At 37.7% G+C, this 13,618-nt stretch overlaps 1 non-coding gene across 1 annotated transcript; it reads right to left on the reverse strand.

The window, feature by feature from the left end:
• Window positions 1-12,167: 12,167 nt before the first annotated feature.
• On the reverse strand, window positions 12,168-12,275 carry LOC127743424 (small nucleolar RNA R71). The gene has a single exon (XR_008004816.1). It is a non-coding gene; the product is annotated as a small nucleolar RNA R71 (small nucleolar RNA).
• Between the last annotated feature and the right edge of the window lie 1,343 nt (window positions 12,276-13,618).

Genomic DNA, 13,618 nt, shown 5'->3' on the forward strand with positions numbered 1-13,618 from the left:
AAGCATGGTCAGTGTACACAATCACTTTTGATCCTACTAAATAGGATCTAAACTTGTCAATGGCATAAACCACTGCAAGTAGCTCTTTTTCTGTGGTTGTGTAATTCTTCTGTGCATCATTTAGAACACGGCTAGCATAATAAATGACGTGCAGAAGCTTGTTGTGCCTCTGTCCCAACACTGCACCAATAGCATGGTCACTGGCATCACACATTAGTTCGAATGGTAGTGTCCAGTCTGGTGCAGAGATAACTGGTGCTGTGACCAGCTTAGCTTTCAGAAGGTCAAACGCCTGCAGACATTCCTTATCAAAGATAAATGGAGTGTTTGCAGCTAGCAGATTACTCAGAGATTTTTCAATTTTTGAAAAATCCTTTATAAACCTTCTGTAGAATCCTGCATGCCCCAGAAAGCTTCCTCTTAAACATTGCAGGTGCATTACACAGACCAAAAGGCATCTTTCTGTAGGCAAACACTCCAGAAGGACAGGTGAATGCTGTTTTCTCTTGGTCTTGAGGATCTACTGCAATTTGGTTGTAACCTGAATAGCCATCCAAAAAGCAATAATATTCATGACCTGCCAGTCTCTCTAGCATCTGGTCTATGAATGGTAAAGGAAAATGATCCTTCCTGGTGGCTGTATTGAGCCTTCTATAGTCAATACACATACGCCACCCTGTAACTGTTCTTGTAGGAACCAGTTCATTCTTTTCATTATGAACCACTGTCATGCCTCCCTTCTTGGGGACAACGTGGACAGGGCTCACCCAGGGGCTATCAGAAATAGGATAAATAATCCTAGCCTCTAGTAACTTAGTGACCTCTTTCTGTACCACCTCCTTCATGGCTGGATTTAGCCGCCTTTGTGGTTGAACCACTGGCTTTGCATCATCCTCCAATAGGATCTTGTGCATGCATCTTGCTGGGCTAATTCCCTTAAGATCACTTATGGACCATCCAAGAGCTGTCTTGTGTGTCCTTAACACTTTAATTAGTGCTTCCTCTTCCTGTGAATTTAAAGCAGAGCTTATGATCACTGGAAAAGTATTACCTTCTCCCAGAAATGCATACTTAAGGGATGGTGGTAGTGGTTTGAGCTCAGGTTTGGGAGGTTTATCCTCTTCCTGATGAATTTTCAGAGGTTCTTCTATTTCCTCTGGTTCTTTATGATCATGCTGAACATCTTTAAAGATGTCCTCTAGCTCTGATTCGAGACTCTCAGTCATATTGATCTCTTCCACCAAAGAGTCAATAAGTCAGCGCTTATGCAATCATTTGGTGTGTCTGGATGCTGCATAGCTTTTACAACATTCAACTTGAACTCATCCTCATTGACTCTCAGGGTTACTTCCCCTTTTTGTACATCAATAAGAGTGCATCCAGTTGCTAGGAAAAGTCTTCCTAGGATGAGGGTTGCACTCTTGTGCTCCTCCATTTCCAGCACTACAAAGTCAGTGGGAAAGGCAAATGGCCCAACCTTGACAATCATGTCCTCAATTATGCCTGATGGATGTTTAATGGAGCCATCAACAAGTTGGAGACATATCCGGGTTGGTTTGACTTCTCCAGTCAACCCAAGCTTTCTGATAGTGGATGCAGGTATTAGGTTGATACTTGCTCCAAGGTCACATAGGGCTGTCTTGGTACAAGCACCTTCTAATGTGCATGGTATCATAAAGCTCCTTGGATCTTGAAGCTTCTCTAGTAAGCTCTTAAGAATGACTGCACTGCATTCTTCAGTGAGAAACACCTTTTCAGTTTCTCTCCAATCCTTCTTATGACTTAAGATCTCTTTCATGAACTTAGCATAAGAAGGTATTTGCTCAAGTGCCAAACTTAGCATAAGAGGGTATTTTCTCAAGTGCCTCTGCAAACGGATTCTTTATTTCAAGAGTCCTGAGATAGTCTGCAAAGTGGACAAATTGCTTATCCTGTTCCGCTTGGTGAAGTTTCTGAGGATAAGGCATCTTGGCTTTATATTCTTTAACCTTGGTTGCTGCAGGTTTATTCCCTATAGAGGTGGTTGGAGAAGCCTTCTTAGAGGGGTCACTATCAGCACTCTCATGTGTCTGATTCCTCATTGGCATTTGAACGCCAGGACTGGGTGAAGGATGGGCGTTTAACGCCAGCTTTCCAACCTTTTCTGGCATTTGAATGCCAAAACTGGGCACAGAATGGGCGTTTAATGCCAACTTTTCCCTTTTTTCTGGCGTTTGAACGCCAGAAGTATTCCTCTCTGGGCTCTTACTGTCCTCAGAGAGATTTTGGGCAGTGATTTAGTTATCCTCTGTCAGTTGTTCCTTTCTTGGATTTTTTCCACTTTGAGCTGAATTATTCAATGTCTTTCCACTCCTTAGTTGAACTGCTTGGCATTCTTCTGTTATCTGTTTAGATAGCTGTTGTTTTGTCTGATTCAACTGTGATTCTATATTCTTGTTAGCAATTTTAGTTTCTTGGAGCACCTCTTTAAATTCTGCTAACTGTTTTGTCATCATGAGTAATTGCTGATTAAGCTCAACCATCTGTTCCTTAGGGTTAGGTTCAGTAGTTACTTCCATAGCTTCTTCTTTTATAGAGGACTCACTGCTTGAGTATAAATGTTGATTTCTAGCAACCGTATCTATGAGCTCTTGAGCCTCTTCAATCGTCTTCCTCATGTGTATAGATCCACCAGCTGAGAGGTCTAAAGACATCTGAGCTTTTTCTGTAAGCCCATAATAGAAGATGTCTAACTGTACCCACTCTGAAAACATTTCAGAGGGGCATTTTCTTAGCATACCTCTGTACCTCTCCCAGGCATTATAAGGGGATTCATTATCCTTTTGTTTAAAGCCTTGGATGTCCAGCCTTAGTTGTGTCATCCTTTTTGGAGGGTAAAATTGATTCAGGAATTTGTCTGATAACTGTCTCCATGTTTTTATGCTTGCTGTGGGTTGGTTATTCAACCACCTCTTAGCTTGATCTTTTACAGCAAATGGGAACAGTAACAATCTGTAGACATTCAGATTCACTTATTTATCATGTACTGTGTCAGCAAGTTGTAAGAACTGTGCCAGAAACTCAATAGGTTCTTCCTGTGGGAGACCCGAATACTGGCAATTTTGCTGCACCATGATAATGAGTTGAGGATTTAGCTCAAAGTTGCTTGCTTTAATGGGAGGTATACAGATGCTACTCCCATATGCAGCTGTAATGGGGTTAGCATATGACCCCAGAGTTCTTCTGGACTGCTCAATTCCACTTAGGTCCATGATGGAGAAAGGGAGATGATGTCGATATTATTATTATTATTATTATTATTATGTGAAACTACAACCAATAAACAACCTTTATTTTTTTTTATACAAGTGAGTCCCATCTTCTTAGACATCTAGTTTACAATGTCTAAATGCTCTAATGCAAGGGTAATAACTCCAAAAGACTTAATGTTATACCTGGATATCAGTTACTAAGTCATCGTCCTGATATATAGGCATAGTTTCAAAATGGACGGTTGCTGATAACTTCTTGTGACACATGGCCTCAAACTATATGGGTAAAACTTCGTAAGATGCTTTCCAACCTCCAAAAATATTTTCACTAACTTTTGTTTTACCAACTGTGCTTTGTAAAAGCTGATGGTGTAATTGAACTTCGACCGTACTTCCGCAATAACTGATTTTATCTTTATAGAGGGGTCAGCCTCTACCAACAAATTCATTACTTCTGCAATTGTGTTGGAATCTAGTTTCGAATGGTCTTGAGAAGAAAGATTTGATTTTTAAAATGAGGAAAGAGAAAAACAACAAAATGACACCAAACTTAAAATTTTTAGAAAATCAAATACAAATTTTCGAAAATTTAAAGGAAAACACAAAGAAGACACCAAACTTAGAATTTTTATAGGTAAAGAAACAGCTAAGACTATGCAAATTCGATAAATTAAGAGAAAGTAAAAGCATGCAATTGACACCAAACTTAAAATATGAAACTAGACTCAAATAAAAGACTCTAAACTAACAAAAAAAAATATTCCTAATCTAAGCAACAAGATAGACCGTCAGTTGTCCAAACTCGAACAATCCCCGGCAACGGCGCCAAAAACTTGGTGTACGAAATCACAATCACACTTTTGTAATTCCGCACAACTAACCAGCATGTGCACTGGGTCGTCCAAGTAATACCTTACGTGAGTAAGGGTCGATCCCACAGAGATTGTCGGTTTGAAGCAAGCTATGGTTATCTTGTAACTCTTAGTCAGGATATCAATAATTCTCAGATTTAATTGTAAAAAGTAAAAGAACATGAAATAAATACTTGTTTTGCAGTAATGGAAAACAGGTTGAGGTTTTGGAGATGCTCTATCTTTTGAATCTCTGCTTTCCTACTGTCTTCTTCTTCAAGCACACAAGGCTTTTTCCATGGCAAGTTGTATGTTGGGTTTCACCGTTGTCAATGGCTACCTCTCGTCCTCTCAGTGAAAATGTTCAACGCGCTCTGTCACAGCACGGCTAATCATCTGTCGGTTCTCGATCATGTCGGAATAGAATCCAGTGATTCTTTTGCGTCTGTCACTAACGCCCTACAATCGCGAGTTTGAAGCTCGTCATAGTCATTCAATCCCTAAATCCTACTCAAAATACCAGAGACAAGGTTTAGACCTTCCGGATTCTCAAGAATGGCTGCCAGTAGATTCTAGCTTATACCACGAAGATTCTGATTAGGGAATCTAAGAGATACACACTCAATCGAAGGTAGAACGGAGGTGGTTGTCAGGCACACGTTCATAGGTGAGAATGATGATAAGTGTCACGGATCATCACATTCATCAGGTTGAAGAACAAGTGGTATCTTAGAATAGAAGCAAGCGTGATTGAATGAAAAACAGTAGTAATTGCATTAATCCATCAAGACACAGCAGAGCTCCTCACCCCCAACCATGGGGTTTAGAGACTCATGCCGTAGAAGATACAATGTGAAACGTGTAATGTGTCATGAGGTACAGATACAATAGCAAAAAGTCCTATTTATGGTGAACTAGTGACCTAGGGTTTACAAGAATGAGTAAATGACGTAAAAATCCACTTCTGGGGTTCACTTGGTGTGTGCTTGGGCTGAGAATTGAAGCTTTCATGTGTAGAGACTTTTCCTGGAGTTAAACGCCAGCTTTTGTGCCAGTTTAGGCATTTAACTCTAACTTTTGTGCCAGTTCCGGCGTTAAACGCCGGGAATTCTAAAGCTGATTTGGAACGCCAGTTTGGGCCATTAATTCTTGGGCAAAGTATGGACTATTATATATTGCTGGAAAGTCCAGGATGTCTACTTTCCAACGCAATTAAGAGTGAGCCAATTGGGTTTCTATAGCTCCAGAAAATTTACTTTGAGTGCAGGGAGGTCAGAATCCAACAGCATCTGCAGTCCTTTTTCAGCTTCTGAATCAGATTTTTGCTCAGGTCCCTCAATTTCAGCCAGAAAATACCTAAAATCAGAGAAAAACACACAAACTCATAGTAAAGTTCAGAAATGTGATTTTTAATTAAAAACTAACAAAAACATACTAAAAACTAACTAAAACATACTAAAAATATACTAAAAACAATGCCAAAAAGCGTATAAATTATTCGCTCATCAACTTTCAATTTAAATTCGATTTATTTTTCCTTTTGGCTTTGGTTAAGTAATTGGTAACACTTGAGATATCAAACTCAGCTGTTGATTGAAATTGGAATTACTGATTGATTTGGATCACTCTAAAGCTAATCCTTCCATAGGGATTGACTAGGAGCTTAGTGAAAAAGAGACTCCAAAGGCAAGCCTGTTCAATTGAGAAGGCATGACCTTAAACCCGTGGCTAGAGGATGGTTGGAATTCATCCAACGCTCCATCATTCCTACTAGCAACCGATCCGAAGTGACTGTAGATCGGGCTATCATGATCCATAGCATCATGATTGGAGAGGAAGTAGAAGTTCATGAGGTCATAACTCTAGAACTCTACAAAGTGGCTGACAAAACCTCCACCTTAGCAAGGTTAGCCTTCCCTCATCTCATCTGTCACCTTTAGCTGAAATTGTCATAGAGGAAGACATCCTCATTGAAGAGGACAAGCCCATCACTAAAAAGAGGATGGAGCAAATAAGAGAGCCCACTCATGGACCTCAACAAGAGCATGAGGAAGTCCCTCATCAAGAAATCCTTGAGATGCCTTAAGGCATGCATTTTCCTCTACACAACTATTGGGAGCAACTTAACACTTTTTTTGGGAGATTTGAGTTCCAACATGGAGCAACTAAGGATGGAGCACCAAGAGCACTCCATTATTCTCCATGAAATTAGAGAGGATCAAATGGCCATGAGGGAAGAGCAACAAAGGCAAGAAAGAGACATTGAGGAGCTCAAGCGTTCCATGGGATCTTCAAGAGGAAGAACTAGCCACCATCACTAAGGTGGACCCGTTCTTTGATTTCCTTGTTCTTATCTTCCTGTTTTTCGATTTTTATGCTTTATGTTTGTCTATGTTTGTGTCTTTATTACAGGATTATTAGTGTCTAGTGTCTATGTCTTAAAGCTATGAATAATTCCATGAATCCTTTACCTTTCTTAAATGAAAAATGTTCCTAATTACAAAAGAACAAGAAGTACATGAATTTCAAATTTTATCTTGAAGTTAGTTTAATTATTTTGATGTGGTGGTAATATTTTTTGTTTTTCTGAATGAATGCTTGAACAATGCATATTTTTTATAGTGAAGTTTATGAATGTTAAAATTGTTGGCTCTTGAAAGAATGATGAACAAAGAGAAATGTTATTGATAACATGAAAAATCATGCAATTGATTCTTGAAGCAAGAAAAAGTAGTAAAAAAGAAGAAGTGGCAAAAAAAAAGAAGAAAGAAAAAGCAAGCAGAAAAAGCCAATAGCCCTTTAAACCAAAAGGCAAGGGTAAAAAGGATCCAAGACTTTGAGCATTAATGGATAGGAGGGCCCACATGAATAAAATCCTAGCCTAAGCGGTTAAATCAAGCTGTTCCTAACCATGTGCTTGTGTCATGAAGGTCCAAGTGAAAAGCTTGAGACTGAATGGTTAAAGTCGTGATCCAAAGCAGAAAGAAAGAACTCTGGACACTTCTAACTGGGGACTTCAGCAAAGCTGAGTCACAATCTAAAAAGGTTCACCCAGTTATGTGTCTGTGGCATTTATGTATCCGGTGGTAATACTGGAAAACAAAGTGCTTAAGGTCACGGCCAAGACTCATAAAGTAGATGTGTTCAAGAATCAACATACTGAACTAGGAGAATCAATAACACTATCTAAATTCTAAGTTCCTATAGATGCCAGTTATTCTGAATTTCAAAGGATAAAGTGAGATGCCAAAACTGTTCAGAAGCAAAAAGCTACTAGCCCCGCTCATCTAATTAGGACTAAGTTTCATTAATATTGTGAGATTCATCATATGTTCTCTTCTTTTTATTCTATTTTGTTTTCAGTTGCTTGGGGTCAAGCAACAATATAAGTTTGGTGTTGTGATGAGCGGATAATTTATACGCTTTTTGGCATTGTTTTTAGGTAGTTTTTAGTATGATTTAGTTAGTTTTTAGTATATAATTATTAGTTTTTATGCAAAAATAACATTTCTGGACTTTACTATGAGTTTGTGTGTTTTTCTGTGATTTCAGGTATTTTCTGGCTAAAATTGAGAAACCTGAGCAAAAATCTGATTCAGAGGCTGAAAAAGGACTGCAGATGCTGTTGGATTCTGACCTCCCTGCACTAGAAATGAATTTTCTGGAGCTAAAGAAGCCCAATTGGCGCGCTCTCAATTGCGTTGGAAAGTAGACATCTTGGGCTTTTCAGCAATGTATAATAGTTCATACTTTGCCCGAGATTTGATGGCCCAAAATTGGCGTCAAAATGCCAGTCAGAGACCCTTTTCTGCCGTTAAACACCAGAACTGGCATAAAAGCTGGAGTTAAACGCCCAAACTGGCATCAGAGTTGGCGTTTAACTCCAAGAAAAGCCTATGCACGTGAAAGCTTCAATGCTCAGCCCAAGCACACACCAAGTGGGCCTCGGAAGTGGATTTCTGCATCATTTACTTATTTCTGTAAACCCTAGGTTACTAGTTCACTATAAATAGGACTGATGAGCGGATAATTTATACGCTTTTGGCATTATTTTTAGGTAGTTTTTAGTAGGATCTAGTTACTTTTAGGGATGTTTTTATTAGTTTTTATGCTAAATTCACATTTCTGGACTCTACTATGAGTTTGTGTGTTTTTCTGTGATTTCAGATAATTTCTGGCTGAAATTGAGGGACCTGAGCAAAAACTCTGATAAAAGGCTGACAAAGGACTACTGATGCTGTTGAATTCTGACCACCTTGCACTCGAAATGGATTTCCTAGAGCTACAGAACTCCAAATGGCACGCTCTCAACGGCGTTGGAAAGTAGACATCCAGAGCTTTCCAGCAATATATAATAGTCCATACTTTATTCGTGATTAGACGACGTAAACTGGTGCTCAACGCCAGTTTCATCTTGCATTATGGAGTCAAACGCCAGAAACACATCACGAACCAGAGTTGAACGCCAAAAACACGTTACAACTTGGCGTTCAACTCCAAAAGAAGCCTCTGTAGGTGTAAAGCTCAAGCTCAGCCCAAGCACACACCAAGTGGGCCCCGGAAGTGGATTTCTGCATCAATTACTTACTTCTGTAAACCCTAGTAGCTAGTCTAGTATAAATAGGACTTTTTACTATTGTATTCAGTGTCTTTGATTGTCAGGTCTTTTGACCATTCGATCCTGTGATCACGTTTTGGGGGCTGGCCATTCGGCCATGCCTGAACCTTCATCACTTATGTATTTTCAACAGTGGAGTTTCTACACACCATAAATTAAGGGTGTGGAGCTCTGCTGTACCTCAAGTTTCAATGCAATTACTACTATTTTCTATTCAATTCTGCTTGTTCTTATTCTAAGATATTCGTTTCACTTCAACATGATGAATGTGATGATCCGTGACACTCATCATCATTCTCACCTATGAACGCGTGACTGACAATCACTTCCGTTCTACCTTAGACCGGGCGCAGATCTCTTGGATTCCTTAATCAGAATCTTCGTGGTATAAGCTAGATTTATGGCGGCATTCATGAGAATCCGAAAAGTCTAAACCTTGTCTGTGGTATTCCGAGTAGGATTCAGGGATTGAATGACTGTGACGAGCTTCAAACTCACGATTGTTGGGCGTGATGACAAATGCAAAAGAATCAAGGGATTCTATTCCAACATGATCGAGAACCGACAGATGATTAGCCGTGCCGTGACAGAGCATTTGGATTTTTTTTCACTGAGACGATGGGATGTAGCCATTGACAACGGTGATGCCCTACATACAGCTTGCCATGGAAAGGAATAAGAAGGATTGAAGGAAGGCAGTAGGAAAACAGAGATCCAACAGGGACAAGCATCTCTAGATACTTATCTGAAATTTCCACCATTGAATTACATGAGTAACTCTATCTTTATTTTCTGCTTATTTATTATTAATATTCGAAAACTCCATAACATTTATTATCCGCCTAGCTGAGATTTACAAGATGACCATAGCTTGCTTCATACCAACAATCTCCGTGGGATCGACCCTTACTCACGTAAGGTATTACTTGGACGACCCAGCGCACTTGCTGGTTAGTTGTGCAGAGTTGTGACTAAGTGTGATTCACGTTTGAGAGCGCTACCAAGTTATTGGAGCCATTGTTGATGTCACAATTTCGTGCACCAAGTTTTTGGCATCGTTGCCGGTGATTGTTCGAGTTTGGACAACTGACGATTCATCTTGTTGCTCAGATTAGGTAATTTTCTTTTTATTTTCTTTTCAAAAAGTTTTCAAAAATATTTTTCAAAATTTTTTCTTTGTTTTCAAAAAATTATTCAAAATTTTTAAGAATGAATTCTAGTGTTACATAAAGTATATTGAAGCTTCGCTGGCTGTAAAGCCATGTCTAACTCAATTGGATTGAGGCTTCAAAACCATCAGCATAGAGGCAAGTTAATTGGAAAATCAGTTGTTACATGCCTGATTTATATCTTCTAAAGCTAGCTGGCTATTAAGCCATGCCCAACCCTTGGATTGGAGCTTTAGGCTAATATTGAAAGATTCCTGGAATTCTTATTAAAAATTTTGGATTTCTTATTTTCTTTTTTTCTATATGTTTTTCGAAAAAATTAAAAGAAAATCCAAAAAAATCATAAAATCATAAAAAAACCAAAAATATTTTGTGTTTCTTGTTTGAGTCTTGAGTCAATTTTTAAGTTTGGTGTCAATTGCATGATTGTAAAAATTTATGCATTATTTTTTCGAAAATTCATGCATTCATGGTGTTCTTCATGATCTTCAAGTTGTTCTTGGTAAGTCTTCTTGTTTGATCTTGATGTTTTCTTGTTTTGTGTCTTTTATTGTTTTTCATGTGCATCTTTGCATTCATATTGTCTAAGTATTAAAGATTTCTAAGTTTGGTGTCTTGCATGTTTTCTTTGCATAAAAAATTTTTCAAAAATATGTTCTTGATGTTCATCATGATCTTCAAAGTGTTCTTGGTGTTCATCTTGACATTCATAGTATTCTTGCATGCATTATGTGTTTTGATCCAAAATCTTCATGTTTTGGGTCATTTATATGTTTTTCTCTCTCATCATTAAAAATTCAAAAATAAAAAAATATCTTTTCCTTTTTTCTCTCAAAATTTCGAAAATTTGGGTTGACTTAGTCAAAAATTTTTAAAATTAGTTGTTTCTTGTAAGTCAAGTCAAATTTTCAAATTTTAAAAATCTTATCTTTTTAAAACTTTTTCAAAAATTAAATCTCTTTCATTTTTCTTATTAATTTACGAAAATCTTTTAAATATTTTTCAAAAATCTTTTTCTTAGTTTTATCTTTATTTTCGAAAATTATGCTAACAATTAATATGATTGATTCAAAAATTTGAAGTTTGTTACTTTCTTGTTAAGAAAGGTTCAATCTTTAAATTCTAGAATCATATCTTTTATTTTCTTGTTAGTCAAGTAATTAATTTTAATTTTAAAAATTAAATCTTTTCTAACCATATCTTTTTTTAATCATATCTTTTCATTTTATCTTTTATATCATATTTTTTCCAAAATTTTATCTTTTTTCAAAAATTTTATTTTAAAATATCTTTTCTAACTTCTTATCTTCTTATCTTCTTATCTTTTCAAATTTGATTTTCAAATCTTTTTCAACTAACTAATTAACTTTTTGTTTGTTCTTTATCTTTTTCAAAACCACCTAACAACTTTTCTCTCTCTAATTTTCGAAAATACCTCCCTCTTTTTCAAAAATTCTTTCTTTAATTAATCAGTTGTTTTAATTTTATTTCTTATCTTTATTTTCGAAAATCATTTAACTCCTTTTCAAAATTTATTTTTGAAAATTTTTCCCTCTCTCATCTTATTCTATTTATTCATTCATTTACTAACACTTCTCTTCATCTCAAATTACTACCCTTATCCTCATCCTTGTGTTTGGATTCTCCTTTCTTTATCCCCTTTCTTCTTCTACTAATAATAAGGAACCTCTTTACTGTGACATAGAGGATTCCTCTTCTTTTTCTGTTCTCTTCTCTTTCATATGAGAAGGAACAAGGAAAAAGACATTCTTGTTGAAGTTGATCCAGAACCTAAAAGGACTCTGAAGAGGAAACTAAGAGAAGCTAAATTTAAACAATCCAGAGACAACCTTGCTGAAATTTTCAAACAAGAAAAGGAGATGGCAGCCGAACCCAACAACAATAATGCAAGAAGGATGCTTGGTGACTATACTACACCTACGTCCAAGTTTGATGGAAGAAGCATCCCATTCCTGCCATTGGAGCAAACAATTTTGAGCTGAAACCTCAATTAGTTGCTCTAATGCAACAAAACTGCAAGTTTCATGGACTTCCATCAGAAGATCTCTATCAGTTTTTAACTGAGTTCTTGCAGATCTGTGAGACTGTAAAAACGAATGGAGTAGATCCTGAAGTCTACAGACTCATGCTTTTCCCTTTTGCTGTAAGAGACAGAGCTAGAACATGGTTGAATTTACAACCTAAGGATAGCCTGGACTCATGGGATAAGCTGGTCGCGGCCTTCTTGGCTAAATTCTTTCCTCCTCAAAAGCTGAGCAAGCTTAGATTGGATGTTCAGACATTCAAACAAAAAGATGGTGAATCCCTCTATGAAGCTTGGGAAAGATACAAGCAGATGACAAAAAGATGTCCTTCTGACATGCTTTCAGAATGGACCATTCTGGATATATTCTATTATGGTCTGTCTGAGTTCTCTAAGATGTCACTGGACCATTCTACAGGTGGATCCATTCACCTAAAGAAAATGCCTGCAGAAGCTCAATAACTTATTGACATGGTTGCAAATAACCAGTTCATGTACACTTCTGAGAGGAATTCCGTGAATAATGGGACGCTTCAGAGGAAGGGAATTCTTGAGATTGATGCTCTGAATGCCATATTGGCTCAGAACAAAATGTTGACTCAGCAAGTCAACATAATTTCCCAAAGTCTGAATGGATGGCAAAATGCATCCAACAGTACTAAAGAGGCATCTTCTGAAGAAGAATCTTATGATCCTGATAATCCTACAATAGCAGAGGTAAATTACTTAGGTGAACCTTATGGAAACACCTACAATTTATCATGGAGAAATCATCCAAATTTCTCATGGAAGGATCAACAAAAGCCTCAACAAGGCTTTAATAATGGTGGACAAACTAGGCTCAGCAATAGCAAGCCTTTTCCATCATCTTCTCAGCAACAGACAGAGAATTCTGAGCAAAGCACTTCTAATTTAGCTAATCTAGTCTCTGATCTGTCTAAGGCCACTCTAAGTTTCATGAGTGAAATAAGATCTTCCATTAGAAATTTGGAGGCACAAGTGGGCCAGCTGAGTAAGAAAGTTACTGAAACCCCTCCTAGTACTCTCCCAAGTAATACAGAAGAGAATCCAAAGAGATAGTGCAAGGCCATTGATATACTCAACATGGCCGAATGCAAGAAGGAGGGAGAGGACGCGAATCCCAATGAGTAAGATCTCATGGGATGTCTCTCAAGCAGGAAGGAGTTCTCTATTGAGGATCCAAAGGAATCTGAGGCTCATATAGAGACCATAGAGATTCCATTAAATCTCCTTCTACCATTCATGAGCTCTGAAGGTTATTCTTCCTCTGAAGAGGATGAAGATGTAACTGGAGAGCAAGTTGCTCAATATCTAGGAGCCATCATTAAGCTGAATGCCAAGTTATTTGGTAATGAGACTTGGGAAGGTGAACTTCCCTTGCTCATTAGTGAACTTGATACATGGGTTCAGCAAACTTTACCTAAAAAGAAACAAGATCCTGGGAAATTCTTAATACTATGTACCATAGGCACCATGACCTTTGAGAAAGCTCTGTGTGACCTAGGGTCAGGCATAAATCTTATGCCACTCTCTGTAATGGAAAAACTGGGGATCATTGAGGTACAGCTTGCCTTATTCTCATTACAATTGGCAGACAAGTCAGTAAGACAAGCTTATGGATTAATAGAGGACGTGTTAGTAAAGGTTAAAGGACTTTACATTCC

The sequence above is a fragment of the Arachis duranensis genome, chromosome 10 (assembly GCF_000817695.3).
Source record: "Arachis duranensis cultivar V14167 chromosome 10, aradu.V14167.gnm2.J7QH, whole genome shotgun sequence".
NCBI lineage: Eukaryota > Viridiplantae > Streptophyta > Magnoliopsida > Fabales > Fabaceae > Arachis > Arachis duranensis.